A 23834-nucleotide genomic window follows, 5' to 3' on the forward strand; every position below is an offset into this window, starting at 1 on the left:
CAATTGGTTAGAACTAATAAACAAGTTCAGAAAGGTTGTAGCATATAAGTCCAATATTAAAAAATTGCTTTTATTTTTATGCAATAGTAACAAACACTCTACAGTGAAATTAAGAAAACAATTCTAGTTACAATATCAGAGTAATAAATATTGAGGAATAGATTTAACAAAAGAATTGCAAGATTTTTATAAAGGAAACTACAAGACATTGCTACAAGGAATTAAAGAAGACCAAAATGTGAAAACAATCCAAATGTCCATCAAAGGGTAAATATATAAACAAAACGTTATATTTATACAATAGAATATTATTTGACAATAAAAAGGAATGAAGCCATGATGCATGTCACAACATGAATGAACCTTGGAAGCATTACTCTTATTCAAAAAAGCCAGTGGGAAAAAAGGGCATATATTGTCTGATTCCTTTTACATGAAATGTTTAAAGTAGGCAAGTCCACAGAGGCTGACAGTTGGTTACTGGTTGCCACAGCCTGGGGCAATGGGTGAATTAAGAGTGACTATTAATGCATCTGGAGTTTCTTTCTGAGGTGATGGAGACCTTCTGGAATTTGACAGTGCTGAAGGCTGTAAAACTCTGAGTATATTAAACACCACTGTACTGTACGTTTTAGCAGAGTGCATTTTATCGTATTTGAATACTACTCCAATAAATCTGTTGTTAAAAAAAAACCTTCATAACACTTAAAAGCATTCAAGTGTGTGGAACAAGCTAATGGTTGCTTAACTAATATAAATTTATATAATTCTAAAATGTCACCTGTTTTATTGGTGATACTATTTATTGCCTGCCACTAGAAAGTCTGCATAACATTTATGTGGTAGAAAGTAGGCGCACCTGGGTGGCTCAGTTGGTTAAGCAGCTGACTCTTGATTTCGGCTCAGGTCATGATCTCACGGTTTGTGGGATCAAGCTCCGTGTTGGGCTCTGTGCTGACGGTGTGGAGCCTGCTTGGTATTCTCTCTCTCTCTCTCTCTCTCTCTCTCTCTCTGACTATCTCCCACTCCCACTTTCTCTCTCTCTCAAAAATAAACTTTCAAAAAAAAAGAAAGAATGAAGTTAGATTGTCATTTATATATATATATATATATATATATATATATGTATATGTATATACATATATGTATATATGTATACATATACATATATGTATATACACATATACATATATATCAGAAACAAAAAATCATGAAAATATTCTGTTTAGTTTATAGCCAAATAAAAATAAGTACTACCAATGGATATAGCTGTTAAGATTATTGAAAACTCATGAAAGTAGTTCAATACACTCTTGTTTCTGTCATTAGGTTTCTGTCATTCTGTCATGCTGGATTCAGTTATGTTGACACATGAAATAGATCACAGCAAAGAAAATTTCTGCATCTGAAGGCTTCATTGGTTAATTCCACCAAACATTAAAGAAGAACTAAAAACCAATTTTTCTCAAGTTTTTCCAAAACAATTGAAGAGGAAGGGACATTTTGTAACTTATTCTTTCAGGCCAGCATTACCCTCATCCTGGAACCAAAGAAGTACAATGAAAGAAAACTACAGATCCATACCCCCTAACCACCTAGACACAAAAATCTTCAGGAAATACTAGCAACCTGGGGTGCCTGTGTAGCTCAGCTGGGTTAAGCGTGTGACTCTTGATTTTGGCTCAGGTTGTGATTCCAGGGTCATGGAATTGTTCCCTGTGTCCAGCTCTGCACTGAACATAGGAGCCTGCTTAAGATCCCTTCTCCCTAACTCTGCCCCTCTCCCCCACTCGCTTGTGCTCTCTCTCTCTCTCTCAAATAAATATTTTTTAAATTAAAAAAATACTAACAACCTGAATTTAGTAGTATATTAAATGGATTAGACACCATGACCAAGTGGGACTAATTCTTGCAATGCAAGGACAGATTTAAAACACAAAAACAAAACCAAAACAAAACAAAAATACTCAATGGTTATATGCCATATTAGCAGAATGAAATAAAAAAACACCCACAAATGATCATCTCAATGGATGCAGAAAAATCATTTGACAAACTTTATTTCATAACAAAAACCCTCAACAAACTAGGAATAGAAGGAAAATCCCTTGATGTAATAAAAGCCACATAAGAAAAACTCACAGCACACATCATACTTACTTGTGAAAACTGAAAGCTTTTGCTCTAAGATTATGAGCAATACAAGAATGCTCGCTTTGGTCCCTCTATTCAATATAATACTGAACATTCCATCAGAGGAATTATCCAAGTAAAAGCAATAAAAAGGACCCAAATTAGAAAGTGAAATTATCTGTTTGCAGATGATATTTTTACATATGCAGAACATCCTAAACATCCACAGAAAAAAAAAAGTTAGAACTAATAAATGAATTCAACAAAGTAGTAGTAACAAAGTCAACATAAAAGAATTAGTTGCACTCCTATACTCTAATGATAATCTGAAAAGGAAATTAGGAAAGCAATTCTATTTATGATGATATCAAAAAGAATAAAATTCTGGGGCACCTGGGTGGCGCAGTCGGTTAAGCGTCCGACTTCAGCCAGGTCACGATCTCGCGGTCGGTGAGTTCGAGCCCCGCGTCGGGCTCTGGGCTGATGGCTCGGAGCCTGGAGCCTGTTTCCGATTCTGTGTCTCCCTCTCTCTCTGCCCCTCCCCCGTTCATGCTTTGTCTCTCTCTGTCCCAAAAATAAAAAAAAAAAAACAAAAATAAACAAAAAAAACAAAAAAAAAAAACGTTAAAAAAAAACCAAAAAGAATAAAATTCTTAGGAATTAAGTTCACTGATGTATTTCTTATCATAATCCCAATGACATTTTTTTGAAGAAATAGAGAACCCCATGGTAAAATCCATATGGAATCTCAAAGAACTCCAGAAAACCAAAACAAATTAAAAAAAAAAAAAAAGAATAAAGCTGGATGAATCATGTTCCCTGAATTTTAAACTTACTAGGAAGGTATGGCAATCAAAACAGTATAGTACTGACAAAAAGACAAATATACAGACAATAGAATAGACAATAGACAATAGAATAGAAAGCCCAGAAATAAACCCTTACATATGTGGTATAATGATTTCTGATGAGAGTGACAAATTCATTCAATGGAAAAATATAGACCTCTTTTTTTTTTTTTTTAATCTGCTGGCAAAACTGGATTTCTACATGCACAAGAATGAAATTGACCCTTACCTAAAATCATATACAAAAACTACAAATGGATTAAAGACCTAAATCCATTTGTACCTAATTAATTAGGTATTATTAGGTATTGCCTAATACCTAATCCATTTAGGTATTAAATGGATTAAATACCTAAAAATATAAAACTCTTATGAGTAAACATAGGGCAAAGCTTGGACATTGGATTTGGCAATGATTTGTTAAATATAACACCAATGGCAGGGGGAACAAAAATGGGTTCTTAAAAATTAAACATTTTCTGCATCAAAAATTTCTATCAACAAAGTATAAAGGAAGCCCACAGAATGGGAGAAAATATGCAAATCATATATCTGATAAAGGATTAATATCCAGAATATATAGAGATCACCTAATATTCGATAATGAAGAAACAACCTGTGACAAAAATTCACAAAGGACTTGAATAGCCATTCTCCAAAGATATACAAAAGGATGGTCAATACACAAATGAACATACACTCATTGCTAATCCTTAGGGAAATGTAAGACAAAGCTATATGGTACCACCTTATAGTCGGTAGGATGGCTACTATAAAAAAAAATAAAAAATAAAACAGGAAATAACAATAGCTGCGAAGATGTGGAGAAATTGGTACCCTTGTGCATTGTTGGTGGGAATGTAAAAATGAGACAGCTGCTGTGGAAAACTGTATGGTGATTCTTCAGAACATTAAAAATAAAACTACCTTAGAATCCAGCAATTACACTTCTGGCTATGTATTCAAAATTTTGAAAGCAGGATCTTGAAGTGGTATTTGCACATCTGTCTTCAAAGCAGCAGTATTCATAATAGCTAAAATGTGGAAGCAACATCATGTAGCCACCAACAGAGAAGCGGATAAGCGAAATGTGTTATACACATACAACGGAATATTATTCAGTCTTAAAAAAAGAAAAATTCTGACATTTGCTAACATGGATGAATCCTGAGGACATTATGCTGAGTGAAATAAGCCAGTTACCAAAAAACCCACAAAAAAACAAATACTGTACGATCCCACTTCTATGAGGTACTTAGAGTAGTCGAAATCATAGAGACGGAAAGTGAAATGGTGGTTGCTAATAGCTCAGAGTCATGGCAGATCGGGGAATTATTGTTTCATGAGCATGGTAGGGGAGGAAAAATAATTTTCCCTTTATCCTTCTGAGTTGTTAGCTGAGAACCCTGTAATGAAAGGCAAATTAACACGAGAAAAACGGTTTATTAACATGGGTGCCACATGTATACACGGGAAATACCCAGGAGAAAAAAAAATGAGTAATTCCAAGGTGGCTTACAATTCAGGATTAAATATCATGTTACCAGGGAAAAGGGAGGGGAGGTAGGCCTCTGCGGGAAGAGTCAATGATTTGGGGCAAAGATGAATGAGCTCTTAAAAACAAGATGGGAGGTAATTTGGGACAAAGTCTGTGTGGGTGTGGTGTGGACTCCCAGTGTCTTCCGTGGTAACAGTCAATGCTACCTGGTTGGTGACTCCTGTGGGGGGATTTTTGACAACTGAGTGACTTTTGGGTGCACATAAAGGCAGATAAGGGGAGTTCAGGGAAACTTCTCCCTGCCTTGGCTGTTTCTCAAGTACCTACAGCTCAAAAGAATCAATATGTCAGAATGGCATATTTTAGGGTGGCATATTTCACTCCTCTTCAGTGCAGAGCTGTGGTTTTACAAGATGGAAAGAGATCTGGAGATGGGTGGTCGTGATGGCCGCACGCCATGAACTTTATGTAATGTAAATGGTACACATTTACAAAGTTTAAATGGTAAACTTTATGTTTGTGTGTTTTACCATAATAATCGAAAAAATGTTTATGGGTTAATATAACTTCCTTAGGAAAAGGGAAAAGGCAGTCAGTAAACCATTTCTGAAAATCAATTAATAAAGTGATGGTACATAGACTTAAACTGCCAAAACAAACAAACAAAATATTATTCTGTTTAGGATGTTCCAGGCGTTGTCTTTCATATTATCATTCAATCATCACAAAAATCTTAGTGGGAAGATATTAGCATTCTAATTTTAAAGGTGAGAAAAGTGAAGCTAAAGACATTTAACTTGCCCTACGCCTGATTTGTGACAGAACCATGGCTTGAATGCAAAGTGATATTGCCTTGTAGTCCTTGCTCCTAATATTTACTAAATTAGTTGCCTAAGGTCAAAACAGCTGTCAATGAGCAGCATTAAGACCCAGGTTTGCTTATTTTAAACATTACATTCAAATTGCCTCCACCAGAAAATTTGAAGATAATTAAGAGAAGTTTTCTGCCGCTCCTAGAGCAGATTTGCTTTCACTCTAGGTTAACAAAGACAATTTCTCTCTCTCTCTGGAGGGAAGTTTGGCAGACTTGTCAGCCTCCTGTTTATAAGATGAGCATCCTCCCAATCTTGGATTTTCCCTCCTTGTAACATGCCCCCCCCCCCCCCCGCATGTACAGGCGACCCTGGACCTTCATCACCTCACCTTGTGGACCCTGGAGCTCGAGGAACCAACACAAGTTGCTAACTGTGGTGATTGCTGTCGCTGTGAGTAATAAGCTAATCCTGAAAAGTCTGCGTGTGAGGGGAAAAAAGAACATATAGACTGTCACAAAGAATGCAAACAGCCTGGGCAATTAGACCTACCAGAGATCAAGACCTATTATAAAGCCATGTTCCTTAGACCCTTCATATCGGTAGAGATACGAACCAATAAAACAATAGAGCCATACAGAAATCTACAAGTGGACATTAATATGTGGTGGAGACAGCACAAATTATCTGTAGGAAAAGGACGGCCTATTCAAAATCAATGGAAGGGGAACTGGCTATATTTCCACATAAAACCCAATTATTTTCATGTCACGCAGTTCATAAAAATCAGTTCCATGTTCCTAAAATAAAAAACAAAACTATATAACATTTTAGAGGGAAATATTTGATGATGTCTTCATAATTTTACTGTAGAGAACAATTTCTTAAACCCAAAAACATACACCATGAAAGTAGTTACTGGTAAATATTACTCCATAAAAGACAAAAGCAACTGTTCACTGAACAAACATCAAAATAAAGTTACAAATAAGCCGTTGGGAAATCTTTGTTTCACATATATAAAGCAAGGAGCAGTTGTTCAAAATATGAAAACGTTCCCATTAAAATAAAGCCTGATTACTGAGCAAAAAATTCAAAAAACACATAAAAAGATATTTTTAAAAAGGAAAACTGCATGGTCAATAACATTAAACACACCGAATTAGGGAAATACCAGCGGAGACCAAACTGAGTTGCCACGAACATCGATCCTTTGGCCCAACTCCATAGCCACCTCCGCGATCCACACACACGCAAGGCCACGTGCACAGGAACATCCCTGTAGCATTTTCAAAAATAGCAAATACTCTTTAAACATCACAAATGTCCGTCAATAGGCGATCAAAGGACTTTGGGCAAAATTGATAAAGTGGATTCATACAAACTTTCCGTGTCAATTATTTTTCACTAGTAAATTAGACATACTACGGCTTTGTTATCATGTTGCTATCTTAGGAATGTTGTGGGGTTTAAATGAGTTAATACACGCGAAGCGTTCTCAGTTATATCCACACGTGTTAATTACTCCAACATGTGTGTGCGTGCGTGTGTTTTCTCTTATTCATCTGTGTTAAAAATAAACTAAACCCTCATGAATCAGCAGCTCCGGTAAATCCCAAATGTTTTCTTTTAAACAAAAGTGCAAGTTGCAAAATAATACATGCAGTATGGCACCACTTATACATGACATGTAAACCTCTAAAATATCTTGAACAAGGGTTCATGATGTGTAAAAGTAAAGAAATTGTACTAATGAGCACAGACAGAATTGTAGATGCCTCAGATAAGTGGAATGCATATCATTGGACTGGATACACAGAGGCTTTAACTGTGTTGGTAATAATTTATATGTTAGCAGACTAACGACCCCATGAGGACTTTATATAACTTTTATTTTTATACCTTTTACTCTGAAATAATTTATAACTTTAGGTTAAGAATGTTGGTTGAGATCAGAGAGGTTATCTCTTCATTTGTCTGAATATTAAAGATTGCTCAAAATTATTTCTTGAGGACACTTCTTGTTTTATTCATGGCTTTTCTGTTATATATTGTAGGGCAGAGGTGGTGCCCCTATATTTAAGGACTTTGTTGGCTATACGTTTTTTAATATAATTTTTTATAAGAAGTGGTCAGCCATTTACGTAATTAGGACTGGGTAAATGTTTTAGTGATACATTTACTGAACAACATGTACATTCTCGGTCCAATTTCCAGGCCCCCCCCCCCCCAAAAAAAATCTTAAAGTGCTGTCAGTTCTGACTTATCAAAAGCTTTGTATGTCTAAATGATAGTGAATATAATGGTAATCTACAGTCTACCGAGGGGTTAGCCAGACTTGAGAAACCTATATAGATCTATCATATTTTCATTGCTGCCTCTAATCCTCACCTCTATTTTTTTTTCTACATGGAATTATCCATTCTGAATGAACTCATCTCTGTATTTAATGAAAGTTGTTTCCACCAGTACTTTTGTTTGCTTGTTTGTTGATCAGTGCCTTTTCTCAGAGGAATATAATGGGATCTTTTTTACTGATGTAATTACTGAAAACAGTTGAAAATTTTCTGAGCAATTAAAAATTTTGTCCTATAGACACTGTCAGTCAATGATAGTTCTTTAAGTGACTACAAAGTTCATAGCAAAATCCACGAATGAGAATGTGAAAATATGCACTTACACAAAATAAAGCAAAAAAATGCTTGAGGGTCAATCAATGCTAGGCGTATGATTACAAATACAGAATACAGTAATAAAATATGAGTAGAATAAAGAGACACGGTTTTTAGAGAAAATATTAAAACTTCATTGCTGCAAAAAAGGAAGCATAGGGAAGTAAGATTTTTCTTCACCTATGGTAGATACATGTATGCTTACAAAACACTAAAGAGGTCATCTTAATTCGTCACGTCATCTAAATTTGAAAATGAGTTTCTACTTTGCACTAGTCATAAATTTGGCAATTAAATAGGTTTGAGTAGGTCAGGTGGAAAAAGTGAGTTTTCAAATTTGGACGTCTTAACATATTAATATTTCAGATTGGTAGAAAATTAGCAAATATCAATTACTGAACTATCTTCATCAGGAAAGACATGAACTGAATCTAAATTATGAAATTTAAGCTAAAAGAAGCAATAATCTTGTATGGACACAAAATAACTCACATCCACAGGAATAAAAGGTCATTCTCAGAATCTTTCATTTAAATGTTGCCATAACTTTAGGAATTCCCCAAAATTTAGATTTGAACCTACCATCTGCTGAAACTATTACTGTCTGAACAAGTACAGCTGTGTGTTCAATTAGCTAAATAATCATTAAAATGAATCAAGCATAAAAAGTGTCCCCTTTCAAAATTAAAAGCTAAAGCGCTTAATTCATACAAATGTTCTCTGTGTTGGATGTCCCCTTCCTTAGAGAGAGAGACGGCTGAAAAGTTGCCTGAATCCACATGTGCAGATAACAGATACTGCTTCTCTGGCTATTTCCCCAAGAATCTTTAAATCCACAGCACTCTGCCCAGAAGCTGCATGGAGATATACTTCATCTGGATATTACTCTCCATGGAAACAAGTGAACATCTGTAAAATTAATAAGCCAGAGCAAACTTCTTGCTTAGGTAGACTTTTAAGATGTTCTATTTCCTTATAAACCTTTAGATCTTGTAAATACTCTGGTAAATATGAAACATTTAGCATAGCTTGTTAACGTCAGTTTTTTTTCAGCTGCTTCCAAGAGACGGCGTTGATGAGTTTGAGTACATGAGTTTGAAATATATTTGAGTGCTTCATTCAATCAAAGCAATTTCAAAGAATGTTCACATTTGGCTTGAGGTGCTACTATTTCATTAAATATTTGTTTTCCCCGATAAGACTTAATGAATTGCCCACAGTAATCATTTATCAAGCTTGACATATTTTGTAAAATGTTGCTGAGAATTCCTTCTTGGTAGTTTTTATATTTAGAATTGAATTGCACTTGGATGATGTTTTGATAACATATCTACTCTCAATGATATCAAGAAATTATTTCTTATTGCTCACATTTATGCAAGTTTTATAACACAAAAGAGCTACAAATAAAGGCTCACCATAAGCAACTTTTATAAAATTTATGTGGGGGAGAAATTATTCATTTGAAAAGAGTTACATTGGACAAAGTGATATGAAGCCTCCCACATCTTTATTTCAACATTTCATTCTCAATATTTAACTAGCATACAGTACTTATTAAATTACTATAATACATCAGGCATTGTTCTTAGACAGAGGATACACTGATGTATATGAAATGACCCCAGGATTTGTGCAGTCATAATCTCCTTGCGGATACTGACAAATGAACAATTAGAAGCGCCATCACAGAGGTTACAAAAGCTGGACACATAAAGGAGCTTTCAGCAGGAGTTATAGGGTGGACAGAGGTCAGAAGAGCCCCTTCCATATGTGCAACAGCAGAGTTAACTCTAAAGGATAGGGAAGAATAACATGTACAGGAGAGAACCTTACGGTGTAAAATACAATCTGACATACCAAGTCATAACCAGTGGTTTAATCTGATTAAAATATATACTGTAAAGGGGAAGAGGTGAAAATGCCAGGAGGATCCAGGTCATACAATTTTCTCTGTGTCATATTCAGTAATTGAATTTAAAATAAAGGTGCTGGAAAATGTCTGAGAAGTAGCAAATAGGAGGCAACAAAAAGGGTCTTTGTTTCTGAAAGGTTACTATGGTTGCAACACTGTGGATTTTTAGAATAGGTCAAAACTTTCAGCGAGGGGACAGAATAGGGAGGAAATACATTTTCTGAGCGGGAGGTGGCAGCAGCCAGAAAATCATGACAAATAGGAATTATAGAAGCTGATGTTTCTCTCAGTTCCCTTCACATTCCTTTGACTTCTGTGAGCCCATCTCGTTTTCTATGCACTTTTGTTTGTAAGGTTCACCCCTAAATCCCAAGGCTCACATGATAAACATGCACTTTTGTTTGTAAGGTTCACCCCTAAATTGTCTCCCGGTGGGGCAGCATGCACAGAGAACCCGGGTTTGGAATCAATGACTCCCCAGTTTGGAAGGATGAGTGAAACCCCACCCGCCCCCACCCTTGCCTCCAGGACCAACCAGAGCTCCCCTGTGGATTCACACTAAAGCGGAGATCTGACTATAATCACACCTCCCTCTGTCTTTCTCCCTTGGCCCCGCCAGCTTGCCTGATTGCCTGTCTGATTTCTCTAAATAGCACTGCCTTATTAATAATTGGCACAGGAATCTTGGTCTCAAAGTCAACTGTATAGGACTGTGACCTAAGTGTTAATGTATCAATGCTGCAAATTGAGAAGCAGCAAAGGGACTGAGTAATTGGATTTGTGTAACGAGGCGGTGGTTGGAGTCAAAGGATAGACGGGTTTCGGTTTGGCTGAGCTGCTGACATTCTTCGTTGGTAGGACACAGCAGGAGAAATGTAATCACGTTGTCCCTGCCCATATTAGAATATTCTTCCTTTCTCTATGTATTTATCCATCCACAGCAGGGTATGCACCTTGGAAAACTAAGCATGAGCTGGATTTTTGTCAAATTCCCCCTGTACATAGCATCACTGACTTCCATGAAAGTTAGCATTACAAAGCGTGTCACTGCTTGTTCAAAGATATGTTGTATCTAGATCCCCCCCTCCCACCCCCCGCCCCCGTGGCTCAGTCAGTGGAATTTCCAACTTGGCTCAGGTCATGATCTCAGGGCTCCTGAGTGAGTGCGAGCTCACGTTGGGTTCTGTGCTGACAGTTCAAGCATGGAACCTACTCTGGATTTTGTGTCTCCCTCTCTCTTTGCCCCTCCTCCACTTGCTGTCTCTCTCAAATATAAATAAACATTTAAAAATAATAAAATAAAGATACATCGTATCTAGATTGCAAACTTTGCGGAAAAACACCCCCAAGTTTCTTGATGAATCATGGTTGTGATTACAATATTACTGTGTAATTGTTAACTGGGATACATACTCAGAAAAAACAGACATAAAAACATCTTTGCAAAACACTTTCAGAGGCCTAGATATTAGCCTGATTTAATTTTTTAGAACTTTTTCCAATATTTATTATATTTAGTGGTCATGTTTCTATTTGAGGACAGTTTCTCAGGCTTCCCTTGTTTTTCTCATGATTGGACTGGGTTAACTGGTTCGGGGGAGGAAGACCACAGAAGGGAAATACTATTTTCACCAAATCATATCATGTGTACATACACAACATGACTTAACCACTTACAATTTTGACCACCTGATGCAGGTTTCTCCACTACAAAGTTTCTTTTTTAACCCCTCCTTTCCATATTACATATTATCCTCTTTCTACCAAAGGAAATCACTTTATATAGCTTATATACCAGTCAAGGTTCTCCAGGAAACAAAATCAGTATATAATGGAGATTTATTATGAAGAACTAATTCACACTATTATGGAGGGTGAAACATCCCAAGATCTTCTGTCTAGAAGCTAGAGACCCAGGAAAACCAGTTGTGTAACTTAGTCTACCTCTGAAGGTCTGAGACTGGACTAGTCGATGGTGTAAATGCCAGTCCAAAGCCCAGAGACGATAAGATGTCTCAGCTCAATGATGCAGGGAAAAAAGGTGAATTCCTCAGTCTTCAGCCTTCTGCTCCATTCAGATCCTCACTGGGTTGGATGATGCCCACCCACATTGTGAAGGGAAATCTACTTTGCAGAATCCACCAGTTCAACTGTTAATCTCATCTCGAAATACCCTCACAGATGCCTTCAGAAATAAAGATTAATCTGGACACCCCGTGGCGAGTCAAGCTGACAAAACTTAATCATTTACTTATCTCAGTATGGATATTTGTTTATTTAATGCACTGAGTTATAATTTGATTATTTAATGCATTGAGTTACAATTTGATTATTTAATGCATTGAGTTACAACTTGACACCATTTATTTTGTTGTTCAAATGGCTCCAGCTTTGGTCAATGGAAAATCATTCAGTTGGCTTCTATGTCCCTTTGACATATGCTTACACACTTACATTCTGACACTACAAGGTACTCCAGTCTCATCTTGTATATTTCCTGTTCCATTCCTAGTATTAGCCATTTTTCCAAGGATCCGGTTTCTTTTTACTGAGGGTGGAATTAAAAATTAAATTCTGGGTGTTGTGTGTGCTCGTTACTACTGGAGTGTTGTTTCCCTTTGGCCATTTCTTGCTGGGACAGCAAAGAAATATGTTTGTATGCTACCTACTGTATACGCACATATTTAAAAAAAAATTTTTTTTTTAACGTTCATTTATTTTTGAGACAGAGAGAGACACAGCATGAACAGGGGAGGGGCAGAGAGAGAGAGGGAGACACAGAATCGGAAACAGGCTCCAGGCTCTGAGCCGTCAGCCCAGAGCCCGACGCGGGGCTCGAACTCACGGACCTCGAGATCGTGACCTGAGCTGAAGTCGGATGCCCAACCGACTGAGCCACCCAGGCGCCGCCGCACATATTTTTAAATTTGTAATATTAACTGATCTTTATGATCAGGGTTTTTTTTAAGTATTTATTTTAAGCTAACTGTAAGTTCTTGCTGATGGCTTCAGCTCTAACCTCTCACTATAAGGGTTAGTCAGCCCCCTTCCTGGCTTGCCTAACAGTAAGGACATTGTCTCCCACTATTTTCCATCCACTTACTTACTCGTTTCATTTGAACACACACATATAACAGTACCTGAGAGTCAACCTTTACTTCCATGGGAAACAACTGTACTAACAAGCACACTGCCTCTGTGCAGCACCTGTTTCCTTTATTCTTACAGAATCTATTCATTTCCATTTACCTCGGTCAGTACCTTCCCCCCCACCTCCTTCAGTGAGGATGTATATGACTATATACATTTGTCATATAGTTAGGTGATCTTATCAAAGTTTGCATTGTTTCCTGGGATCCTGTACCTCTGAAGTGGACTTTTTAAATTGCAGGCATGGGGGCGCCTGGGTGGCGCAGTCGGTTAAGCGTCCAACTCCAGCCAGGTCACGATCTCGTGGTCCGTGAGTTCGAGCCCCGCGTCGGGCTCTGGGCTGATGGCTCGGAGCCTGGAGCCTGTTTCCGATTCTGTGTCTCCCGCTCTCTGCCCCTCCCCCGTTCATGCTCTGTTTCTCTCTGTCCCCAAAAAAATAAATAAACGTTGAAAAAAAAAATAAATTGCAGGCATGAAGGTTCATTCTTTGGTAAAATTCTGTGAGTTTTGACAAATATATAATGTCAGGTATCCACCATTTAGTATTGTGAAAAATAGATTCGCTGCCTGCTATACACTGAATGTTCCTGTCCCCTCAAAATTCATTTCCTGAAGTCGTAGCCCCCAGCTTAAAGGTATTAGGGGATGGGGCCTTTGGTAGGTAATTAGGTCATGATAGCAGATGCCTCATGAATGGGGTTGGTGCTCTTATACAAAAGTCCCCTGATAGCTCCCATGCCCCCACTCCATGTGAGAACACAGTAAAAAGGTGTTTATGAAAAAGGAAGCAGGTTCTCACCAAGACCAAATCTGCTCTTGCCTTGATCTGGTACTTGCCAGCCTCCAAAACTGTGAAGAATAATTTCTGTTCATTATTGCCAGCCAGTCTGTGGTAATCTGTTTTAGTGGCCTGGATAGACTAAGATGGAAACCCTGTGTTTCATTTACACAATCCTACCCCCTTTCCCTAAACCCCAAGCAACTCCTGACCTTTTTTACTGTCTAATATTTTCTTTTCTTCTCCAGAACATTATATAGTTGGAAACCTATGGTATGTAGTCTTTCAAACTAGTTTTTTTTTTTTTTTTCACTTAGCAATGAACATTTAAAGTCTTTCCATGTCATTGTATGGCTTGATAGCTCATTTCTTTTTATTGCTGAGTGATGCACAGTTGTATGAATATACCACAGATTTTTTTATAGTGGTATTCTAGAATTGAACCCACAATATCCCTGAGGTATGCCTGTATATATACTATCAGTTCCATTTGGTCTAATCCAGTATTTCCTTATTAATTCTCTTTCAAATTGATGTATACATTATTGAAGGTGGGTATTAAAATTCCCACCTATTATTGTATTATTGTTTATTTTTCCTTTTAGCTCCATTAATTTTGCTTTATATATTTAGGTGCTCTGATGTTGGGTGCATAAATACTTGGAATTGTTATTTCTCCTCCTTCTCCTCCTCCTTTTACCATTTGCTTGCAGTGGCTTTCTCTATTTCTTTATTCTCACTCTATGTGTGCCTTTAAGGTGAAAATGAGTTTCTGGTAGGCAGCACATTGTTTGATCCTGTTTAATTGTTTGTTGTTTTAATCCATTCACTCATTATATCTTTATTTGGGGAATTTAATCCATTTATATTTAATGTAATTAAGGATTTATTATTTCCATTTTGTTAATTGTTGTCTGCTTGTTTTATAGATCCATCATTCTTTGTTTCTTATCCTACTGTCCTTTTTCATGTTTTGATGTCTTTTGGTATCAGTATGCTTTAACTTCTTTTCCACGTTCTTTTGTGTAATTGCTACAGATATTTGCATCCTGGTTACCAGGAGACTTACATAAAATACCTTAAAATTATTACCCCGTGTTTTAAGCTGAAAACAACCTACCTTCATTAGAATTCCTAAACTTTACACTTTTACTTCTCCTTCCCTTCACATTTTAGGTTATTCTGCTACCATTTACATAGTGTTTACATTTTGTATGTATATTTTGTATACAGATAGATTTGTAATAACATTATTATAGTTATGCTTATTTTTCCTTTTTTAACTTTTCAACTAGAGTTATGGGTGAATTGTGGATTGCCATTACCAAATCACAGAATCTAATTCTGACCATGTGTTTGCTATTACCAGTGAGTTTAATGCTACATTTTTAATAATTTTATGACTTTTATTAGCATCTTCTTACTTCCATTGACAGAACTCCCTGTAGCATTTCTTATAAGGCACGTGTAGTGGTAATGAATTCTCTCAATTTTTGTTTGTTTGGGACAGACTTTATAACTCATTTCTGAAGGAAAACTTTGCACAGAATTCTTGGTTAATGGTATTTTATTTCAACATGTTGAATATATCATTCAATTCTCTCCAGGCCTGACAAATTTCTTTTCTTTTCTTTTCTTTCTTTCTTTTTTTTTTTTTTTTGGATACCATTAGTTTACTATAAAAGAGAGACATGAAAATTATTTACATGATGAAAGATTTCACAACTTCACTGTAATGGGCAGCTTCACTTCATGCCATTTCAATAATGATTTATTTCAGTCTACATACTTTCTGAGAATGTCACCATCTCTAAATAAGAAATAATCCTTGTCATCTATTTCAGGCCGGCGTCTGCCACGGATGGGTGGGCACCGAATTTGACACAGCTGTGTAGGCCTGACAAATTTTTGTTGAGAAATTTGTTCACAGTCTTATGCAGGTTCTCTTGTAAGTAACTTCTTTCTTCTCTCTTGCTGCTTCAAATTTTTTTGTCTTTGACTTTTGACAATTTACTCACAATGTGTCTTAGTGTAGCCCTAGTCAACTTCAACCTTTTGGGGGTCCTTTTGGCCTTGTGGATCTGAATGTCTATCTCTCTCCCCAGGCTTGGGAAGTGGTCAGCCATTATTGCTTTATATATACTTTCTGTTCCTGTCTTTTTGTCTTCTGCTTCTGGAATTCCCATAAGGCAAATGTTTCTTTTTATTGTGTCTCATAGGCTTTCTTTATTCACTCTTAGGCTTTATTCACTGTTTCTCTTTGTTTTTCTTTTTGCTCCTCTGATTGGATGATTTCTAATGTCCTATCATCCATGTCTCTGATTTTTGCTTTGGCATGATCAATTCTACTTTTGAAGAATTGAATTCTTCACTTCAGTTATTGTATTTTTTACCTCTAAGATGCCTCCTATTCCTATATGTTCTTGTTTTGTTCATGCAATGTTTTCTTTTTTTTTTAATTTTCACTTAGTCGCCTGTGTTCTTATATTTCATTACAGTACTTTGAGAGATTTATTCTAAATTATTTGTCTGACAGTTCATTGATCTCTATTTCTTTTTTCCCATTTTTTCTTTTTTTTAAGTTTTTTTAATGTTTACTTATTTTTGAGAGAGAGAGAGAGAGAGAGTGCACAAGTAGGGGAGGGACAGAGAGAGAGGGAGACATAGAATCTGAAGCTGGCTCCAGGCTCATCAGCACAGAGCCCGACACGGGGCTCGAACTCACAAACTGCGAGATCATGACCTAAGCTGAAGTCGGACGCTTAACCGACTGAGCCACCCAGGTGCCCCTCCCATTTTTTCTGATCAATTATTCCAGCTATATTAGTATACTTTGGTGGTGTCATATTTACCTGATTTTTCATAATCCTTGATTCCTTACATTGGCATCTGAACATTAGAGTTAATCAGATTCCTCTTCCAGACTTCATAGGTTCAAAATGTGAGGCTAGGAAAGGTGAGGGATTGTTCCGCTGTCTTAGAACAGTTAAATAAGACTACTGGCTTGGTTCACTTCATGGTGGGCTCTGCAATTACCCGGATTCTCTGGTTAGGCTTACTAGATAGTTAGGAGTGGGCACTATATTCATTTGTAGGTGTGGTATGCATTAGCTTCCCTGCCCTGGGAGGGCACCAAGACAGGATACAAGGCCTGTATGACTCATTGGAGATTCAAATTAGGCAAGAGTGTACACTAAATTTCCTGGTTAAGTGAGGCCACTGGTTTTGGTTTGCAGATGAGGGAAGCCACGGCCACAGAGAAGCTTTGCTCTGTGTTCAAGTGCTACTGTACCCCCGACTGTTGAATGAGCTTTGCATTTTGCCATTTGTTCTGGCTGAGTTCCCTGGTCCAACAAGCTGAAGGCTGTATTCAATGGTGAACATAGCTATGAATTAGAGTCTTTGCTTGACTGCCGCAGGAGGAACAGCTCTAAAAATGGCAACACTCTTTGTTGTCTTAATTCAGTCTGCATATGGATTTCCCTTACAAAACAAGGCCACTGGCTTTGCCCTAAAAGCAATGGGTTCTGCCTGTCTTTCTCTTTGTTTGAGCACCACTGGACAGTACAGCTTTCAGGGTTTTTTTTATCAGCCTTTCCAGTCAGTGGGGCCAAGAGCCACAGAGGGTGGGGCTATGCCCCAGCACCCTTGCCTGGGCAAGAAGGGAAGTGACGACTCCAGGCTATACTCCACTTCCCAATTTTTCCCCTTATTATTGAAGGGTAGTTTTACTGTATATAGTATTGTGGGTTGATAAACCATTTCTTTCAATACTTGGAAAGTATTGTCTTACTTCTTTCTGGCCACTGTGGTTTCAGAAGTGAAATTTACTATCCTCTTAGCTGGGTTTTTTCCTCCTACTGGCAAAGAGTCCTTTCTCTCTTATTACTTTCATTTGCTTCGCCTATAGTTTGACAAAATAAATGTTTTCACTTTGATATAGTTTGTGATTTATTTTGTAATTTACTTCTTTGAATTTATCCTGTTTGGGGTTCAGTCAGGTACTTGAGTCTATACATATACATATTTTGCAAATTGGGACAGTTTTCAGCCATTAGTTCCTCAAATACGATTTAACTTCACCATTGTTTTCCTTTCCTTCTGGGATTCCCATGACAAAAATGTTAGATTTTTTGCTTTAAGCCCACAGATCTCTGATGCCCTGCTCATTTGTTTTCAGTCTGTTTTCTCTTTCTTTTTCAGTTTTTGTCATTTCTAACATTCTGTCTTCACATCTGCCATCCAAATGTTTTCTATCTTGCTAGTTTGTCCCTTACCAGGCCTTGTGGCTAAAGTGAACATGTTTTCCTCGGAACCTTTACTAATTTGTGTTTATTGGCGTCCGGAGTTGCTGCTTTCTCCACTAGCCAGTCTGAGACACATGAGTCAATAAGAAAACGCAAAGATTTCACGGTCATTCCCTTTCACGAGTTCTAAGTTTCCCAGCCAGTGTGCATTTTTCTCTCCATGTTTTATGTAGCCACCAAACTTGTGTTCAGTCTATTTTAATTACCCTTTGCCTAATCTTACGAAAATGAATAGGCAGGTTTTCTCAGTTTCCTTATATACCAAAAGAAGATAATGAAATGTAACTCACAGGTCTTAGTGATGGTGGTGGAAAGCAGGGGTATCAAGGAAAGCTTCATTGAAAGAAGTGACATCAAAAATGACACCTGGAGTGAATAGAAGTTATGCCTGTAAATTAGTGAATAAGTTTCCAGGTAGAGGTCACCCCAGGTTCAAAGATTGTGAGCAAGAAGAAGTATAGGGCAATAGTAATAGTCATCTAAAAGAAGTCTAGAGAAGTTGGAACCACGTGGCCTTGGTACAAAGAACCTGGTGTTGGCACAGGTCAACCATAGAGGTAAGGCCAATGTCAGTGGAGATCTTGCTGTCACAGCACCTACCACTATATTACACAGATTCTGTGCGATATATTCTCTGCGTGTAAAGAGCATCTACTCCTGAAGGGAATGCCTACTTTCATTGCTGGAGATTCCACTGTGAATACACTGGTTGTAATCTCATGAATTTGAGACCTCAGGCATCCCTATCAAAGCATATTGTGAAGTAGAACAACACCTCAGAGCAATCCACAAGGCCAGACATGCAATCATTGAGAACATTGTGGATCTTTGCTCCCATGTCTGATTGCAAGTAAACACAAGTAAAAAACTTACCCACTTTTCTAATGCCCCCAACTTTTAGGTAATTACTGGGACTGAAATTCTATTTAAGTACTTTGCAAGTGTGTGTGTGTGTGTGTGTGTGTGTGTGTGTGTGTATACATATATACATATATATATATATATATATGAAATCTCTTTCTCTATATGTGTGTATATATACACACACACACATATATATGAACTCTAGCAATGTTCTACTCATTTTTCCTGCTTTTCTAATTTGCTAGAGGATTTAGGGAAATCTGTTTAAACTCTATGCTCTTACCCATAGAATAGGGATAATATCGAAACCTACCTTAAAGGTTGCCATGAAGAAGGTTGAATGAGTTAATACACGTAAACAACTCAGAAGCATACTGAAAGCATAGTAAATGCTATAAAAGTGTTATCTATTGTCATTAATATCCATCAATTTGAATTCATTCTAATTTTACTCTCCAATATTTCTCTTAGCTTAATGGAATTTAGGGAATATGAATTTTGATAAAATACAGATAGGAATATCATAATTTTGGAGCATGTTAGGCAACACTAAGCCAGGAAGGTTTGAGGAGGAACATTAGAGCACTACATAAATTATTCGCATTATGCAGAAAACATGCAGTGAGGTGCAGGAGAAAAGATGGCCCACTTTGAGAGACAAATTGTGTTTATTTAAATATTTCATGGAAGCCATTCTGAATCCAGTAATGGACTTAGATTTTTCTTCATTTCCTCTGACCCCAGCACTATTGACTTTTCTGACTGGGACTTGGAACTCAAATGAGCAGAATTATTACCTTCCTTTTTCTATGTTAACAGAGTAGCTGGGTATTCAACCATATAGAGGAATGAACTGTTTCCCACAACAACATAGATGAACCCCAAGCACATTCTGCTGAGTGAAAAAAGTAAGACAAAAAGGTCACATATTGTATCATTCCATTTATATGAAATATCCAGAATACATTAGATCCATGAAGACAAAATGCATACAGATGGTGGTGAGGGTGTGGGGGAAGGGAGAATGGGAAGAAATTGCCTAATGGATAATGATGTTACTCTGGAATGATGGAAACGTTTTGAAACTAGACAGAGGCAGTTGGTAGCACAATACTGTGAATATACTAAATGCCCCTGAATTGTTTACTTTAAAATAATTCTATGTGATATAAATTGCACATCAAAAAATTATTTTAAAACAGTAGGTGATCATCATTTGCAACCTTTTCTATAAAAAAGAATAGAGTAAGTTATACATAATTACCGTGCGCTAGAGTTTTAGAACATAACTGGATCATGAAGCTGAAGGTGCTGTGTATAGAAGAGATTAGATAGAGTGTTTCTGACAGAGGTGACCATGGCAACACAATCATTTTTTAGAAATGACATAATTTTGTTCCACATAATCATTTTGTGGGAACTGTCATAAAGCAGATCTGCAAATCCCATTACTGCACATTCAAAGTCATTTGGAAATGTCAACATAACATATTCATGGTTATTTGACTTTGATTCTTTGGTTTCACTTATCTTATTTATTGAACGAAATCACTAACTCAAGAAAAGAAGAGTTAAAGTAGTTTCTCTCATCCTGAATATTCTTAAGAAAGCTAACTGGTTACTGCTAGGTAACAAAGACCCTTATTCTCCCTGGATGCATTTTGATGATTTTTATCTTTCCGAGTGCATTTCACTGAATTAGTAAATTGAGTTTCTCTGTACAATTCTAGATCTATATATGTTTTTCATTGTTCACTTTACAACGCCTTAATTTTGAATTTTTTCTTTTATCCTTGCTTTTAGAAAAATTCTCTCAAAATTATTTAATTGTTCCATAGAGACATGTACTACTCAGTATAAAACTTGACAAGTTTTAAGATGTATTTATACATGACTAGCTATAGATCACTATTATAGATTACTATTTATAGATTACTAAAATGTGTGTATATATACACATATATATAACTACAAGATATATTTTTTTAAAAAATTTAATGATTATTTTTGAGAGAGAGACAGACAGAGTGCAAGTGGGGAGGGACAGAGAGAGAGAGGGAGAAACAGAATCTAAAGCAGGCTCTAGGCTCTGAGTTGTCAGCACACAGCCTGAGGTGGGGCTTGAACCCATGAACCATAAGATCGTGACCTGAGCTGAAGTCGGACACTTAACCCAGTGAGCCACCCAGGCACCCCCCCCCACGATGTTTTTAATAAAATGATAATGCAAGATAAGAAATATCAGTTCTAAAAAATCAAACAGAAAAAGTGCGGAGGAATATCAACTCTTGTTTTCTTATCTTGCCTGCTATTATTATATGATTAGCAGTTCCGTGTAAGAGCAAACTCTCCAATTATTTTCTTAGAAACATAAGCAATTATGTTAGGATAATGACTGAAATAGAATAATGTCACTTTTGTAATGTCATCCGCTTTAATTCTGAACGAAACCTCACTTTTGGTTATTAAAATCACTCAACAGTAACACCTTTCATTAAGCACGTCTGTGTTCCAGACATGGTGCGAGGTGGTGAGTAACAAAGGTAAGCAACATGGGCATAGTCTCTGCCTTCCCAGAAATTAGAAATTCAAGCTTAGTAGGGAAGACGGTAAATTAAACCATAGCAATAAACATGGCCAAGTGTTATAAGTACATGGCAGAAAGAATTCAGTTTTTCTGATTAAGAGAAGGAAAAAAGCTTCTCGTTGTAAGGGACATTTAAGTTGCCATCTAAAGGACTGCATTGTGTTGAAATGTGTTCTCCTCAAGATCGATAGGTTAAAATCCTCACCCCCAGACATCAGAATGTGACTTTACTTGGGAAGAGGGCCGCTGCAGATGTAGGGAGTTAAGATGAGGTCATAGTGGAGTATGGCAGCCCCCTAATCCAATTTGACCATAACAAAGGACACGCGCGTGCGCGCGCGCGCACACACACACACACACACACGGAGAATACCATGTGAAGATTGCAATGACGTTGTCAAGGAACCCCTGGGCGCTTGGAAAGAATCCTGGAACAGAGCTTTCCTTAGTGCCTTCACAGTGTGTATCATCCTACTGGTACCTTGATCTTGGATTTCCAGCTTCCAGACCAGAGCTAATAGACTTGTGTTGTTTAAGCCACTCAATTTGTGGTACTTTGTTACAGCAGCTCTCACCAACACATACAAAGATGACGAGGAATCTCAGGTTGAAAGAGTTGGGGAGAATAGAAGCTATTGGGCACTAAGAACAAAGAATCTTATTCTGCTTATGGTGAAATAAGGATACCAAAACATACCTGTTAGAATGGCCAAAATCTCAAACACTCACGATAGCAACTGTTGGTGAGGATGTAGAGAAAAGGTATTCACATTCATTACTGGTGGGGACGCACAACTGGAAAAAGTTTGGATAATTTCTGACAAAATTAAACATATTCTTACCCTATGATCTGGCAATTACCCTGCTTGGTATTTATTCAAATAAGTTAAAAACTTGTATGGGGCGCCTGGGTGGCGCAGTCGGTTAAGCGTCGGACTTCAGCCAGGTCACGATCTCGCGGTCCGTGAGTTCGAGCCCCGCGTCAGGCTCTGGGCTGATGGCTCGGAGCCTGGAGCCTGTTTCGGATTCTGTGTCTCCCTCTCTCTCTGCCCCTCCCCCGTTCATGCTCTGTCTCTCTCTGTCCCAAAAATAAATAAAAACGTTGAAGAAAAAAAAAAAATTAAAAAAAAAAAAAAACTTGTGTTCACATAAAAGTAAACTCATGAAACCTCTTAGGTAAAAAAAAAAAAAAAAAAAAAAAAAAAAATGACTGTTGTATTTTCCTTAACTGGAATTGACATTACACAAATATGTTTATTTCCTTCACTCCATACTTGTTCATGTAAGAGGTAGTACCTGTTTCGTGCCTAGAAGACTCCTAGCCTGGATAGAGGTGCCTGTGACAGAAGACAGAAGGGATACAGTGGACGAAGGGCAAAGCTGGTAGAACCTTTGTGAACACAACGAAAGGGATCAAGACTGGTATCCTTTTGACAGAGAACGTACCCAAAAATACTTTCTGTGGAGACGTGATCTCCCAAAAGAGTGGGAATAATATCAAAAGATGAAATACTGTACATTTCAGTCTTGAAAAAGGAAAGCTATGGGGACAGAAAACAAATCAATAGTTTACAAGGGTTAGGGTTACAAGGGGTTGTCTACAAAGTGGCATTTATTGGTGCGATTGAACTATGCTATATTTTTATCTTGGTGGTGGTGCACAATTATATCCATTTATCAAAATGTACAGAACTCTATTCAGGAGTGTTGGTACTTTTGTATTTAAACTTGAAAGAATCTTAAAAAATTAAAGAAGAGAATATTCTTGAAGTCCTGATCCTTTTAAAATATACCATAATTCTACTTTTTCCTAATAAGTAGTCAACTTTTAAAAATCCATGTTTTGCTATTATTGTTCATACATTCCCCCAAAACACAGTTACCGGTTTATTTTATATTGTGCTTTTTGAAGGAATAGATCTATAGAAGCATTTAAATCCACGTACTTGTACATCAGTACATCAAGTAATTATACTTCTTTTGGACTCTATATAAACATGGGTATATATATCAACACTTATCTAAAGTGAATTATGTTTATTTTTGCGCTGCCAAGGTTTAATATAATCCCTAATTTTAATATTCTTTTTAATTGCTTAAACTACTTATGATGGGCATGTACTATTTTTCCATCAGTTTTTTTCCCCAAAACAGAAAAAAAGAGTATCAAAAATGAGAGAGATGTTCATTTAACAGCTATAATAATATAGATATCAGAATTGTCTTGGGGCCCCTGGGTGGCTCAGTCGGTTGAGTGTTGGAGTTCGGCT

This window comes from Puma concolor, chromosome F2 (assembly GCF_028749965.1).
Source record: "Puma concolor isolate L17-30 chromosome F2, mPumCon1.1.hap2, whole genome shotgun sequence".
Taxonomy (NCBI): Eukaryota; Metazoa; Chordata; class Mammalia; order Carnivora; family Felidae; genus Puma; species Puma concolor.